The sequence below is a fragment of the Solanum tuberosum genome, unplaced genomic scaffold, assembly GCF_000226075.1.
Source record: "Solanum tuberosum cultivar DM 1-3 516 R44 unplaced genomic scaffold, SolTub_3.0 scf00165, whole genome shotgun sequence".
Lineage (NCBI taxonomy): Eukaryota > Viridiplantae > Streptophyta > Magnoliopsida > Solanales > Solanaceae > Solanum > Solanum tuberosum.
In genome coordinates this window covers 863,498-866,000 of record NW_006239090.1, presented here as the reverse complement: position 1 = coordinate 866,000, position 2,503 = coordinate 863,498, and positions in this window count along the sequence as shown.

The following is a 2,503-nucleotide window of genomic DNA, read 5'->3' as shown; positions in this document are numbered from 1 at the left end:
CCCAAGATTAGACAACACAGTCCCTTGTGCCATCGAGGGATATTTCAATGAAGATGCAGAGGCAAAAAGCCCTAGGCTTATCAAATTAGGGAGGAGGCAAATTTTTGTGTGGGGGAAGGGGGGATGATATTTTTCTAAAACTAAAAGCAAACAAAGGAGGGAACATTAATTTAGTGAGTTCTTTTTTTTTTTATGAAATTACAAAAGCACATTAATAAAGTTTTGCTTTTAGAATTTATTTTGCTGCATTTTCTTTTTGGGAAAAATGGAAAAGAAACAAAAAATTTGACCAAATAATAATTAATTATTTTCAAAAAATATCATGCTGTCAATTGCTATATTTTATAATATTAATACTAAACAATCCATAAAGATTCTAACATTAAAATGTTTGCTAACCTATGAAAATAATATTTTCGTAAAAAAACTTTTTTGTATACCAAAATTTAAATCAAGATATTGTCATTTATTAAAAAAAGTATTGCCAACAATATTATGATTTTGGTAAACAATTATTACAAATAAAGAATGTAAAAACAATTGTTAAATGTAGTTACCACAATTAAAAAATTTATAGCCTCTTGACTGACACCAAACAAACAACCATCATATCAAGTGAATCACAATTATACAATACTTAATGCATCTAAAAAAAGTCTTGTAACAAGAAAATAACATATTAATCTAGAAATTGATTATCAAATTACAGCGGGGGAGTTGAAACAAAATAGGATCAAGTACATTGATTGGTTGGAGTGATATAAGACTCTCGGCTCTCAACTCCAAATTAAACCTTTAGTTTTCATTTATGTTGTGTTCGTGCAACTATGGGGAAAAATGTCAACGTATTACTAGACTAAAAGAAAGACGATTTGGACGTCTAACTGACGTAGAGACCAATGATGTACTACAAATAAGTATAACATAATACGAATTGTCGATTATTTGAAAACTAACTAAAAATGTCCAAATAGGATCAAAACATGGGTAGGTTCCATAAACATAATCATGATAATTTTAACCCCGGAGAATAGACAAAAATTGTGTTCCGACAGAATAAAAAGCAAATATTTTTTTATTAAACTATAATTATTTTTTAGGAATAATTTCAGAGACATTCCTCAAGGTTTTGCTCTGTATCACTATCTCCCATGTGGTTTACGATATTATGCTTACCTCCTTATTTTGAATTTTTTGTAAGTACTATTTAAACATATTTAAAATACATAAAAATTTAATATTATTTGATAAATTTGTCCATCTTTATATTAATTTCTTTATATTAATACATATTATTAAAAATGACTTGTTTGATAAATACTTTAAAAATAAATCACGATAAAGAAATGTGTGTGTGTATATATATATATATATATATTTATTTATTTATTTATTTGAGTTAATTTATTTTTAAAGTATTTATTAAATAAGTCATGTTTTTAATAATATGCATTTATATGAAAAAATAAATATAAAAAGGCCAAATAAGTAATAATTGATTCAAATTTATATTGAATAGGTTTAAAGAATGGTTATAAGAAAATCAAAATAACAGAGGTAGACATAATATTGTAAATCACAGGGGAGGTGAGTGTTATAGAGTGAAATCAGAAGAGGGTGTTTAAATTATCCCTATTTATTATAGCAAAATAGTTAAATTATTTAGCTACGAAATTAAATCATCGCTATTTAAACAATGCATATTTTATGACAAAACTATGTTGTCACTAAGTAACAACATGACTAGAGACAATAAAGTTATCGTTTGTGATTAAAACTTACAATATTTAACTACAAAACTCTAATTTGTCGCAAATACAATAACTTATTTTTTATGACGAAACTTTTTTGTGTCTAAAGTTATAACTAATTTTACAACAAATAATAGTTTGTCACAAATTGAATAGATCATTAGTGACAAAATAATGTGTCACTGGCTACTCAAAGTTTGTTGCCAATAATGCTTGATAAATGGCGCCAAATTATTTTTTGGTGGGAAATTTTAATGGATAACAGATTGCTACAAAATTGTATGTTTCGTCACTAAAAGTAATTTGCTTATGCATTAACATCTCCAACCCTACACTCTATTTTACTCTCTGAATATAGAGTTCTCTATTTTTTGAAACAACCAACTCCAATCTAATTCTCTATTTTACTCTCTAAAAAGAATATTTTTCTCTCTCCTCAATATTATATTATTATTTCTATTTCATTCTTATTTTCTTATTTCATAAAATAAATCTTTTATTTCTTTTTCCCAATATTACTTTATATAATTTTCATGTGATATAAAAAAAAAATTTAATTTTTTTAATTTTAATATAAAATTATATTTTATTCTTTATTTTAAATAACATAAATTGCAAGAAAATATTATATAATATACAAATTAATTGACAAATTCAAATAAAAGTTAAATACAATTACATAAACACTCAATTTTCGAAGTTATTACGTTGTTCACATAAATGCTCTATTAATGCATTACGGAGTTCAAAAT